The 262-nt window shown below is 47.3% G+C and overlaps 1 protein-coding gene across 1 annotated transcript in view; it reads left to right on the plus strand.

Moving 5' to 3' along the window:
* Nucleotides 1–262, plus strand: part of PPARGC1A (PPARG coactivator 1 alpha) — an 88,530-nt gene that overhangs the window by 400 nt on the left and 87,868 nt on the right. The gene's annotated exons all lie outside the window — the stretch shown is intronic.

The following is a 262-nucleotide window of genomic DNA, read 5'->3' on the forward strand; positions in this document are numbered from 1 at the left end:
ATGCTGGAGTCAGAGATTAGCTGCTGTCATCGGTGTCTATTTGCACTTGGAAACTATTTGCATGTGCCTTTGGCTCTGTGTGTGTGTGTGTGTGTCCCTCTCCTCTCTCCGGTCACATGCGGTATGTATGCTCCAAGATATCGATACCAATCAGTGTCTGAAGTCTTTCCAGTGGTCTGCTTGGAAACATGCCACGGCTATTTATATAACAATTAACTTCGGATCGTCTCTTGTTATTGCTGCTCGGATCGTGCCCGGTGCT

Source organism: Nanorana parkeri, unplaced genomic scaffold, assembly GCF_000935625.1.
Source record: "Nanorana parkeri isolate BGI_ZX_2015 unplaced genomic scaffold, ASM93562v1 scaffold605, whole genome shotgun sequence".
NCBI classification, from domain to species: domain Eukaryota; kingdom Metazoa; phylum Chordata; class Amphibia; order Anura; family Dicroglossidae; genus Nanorana; species Nanorana parkeri.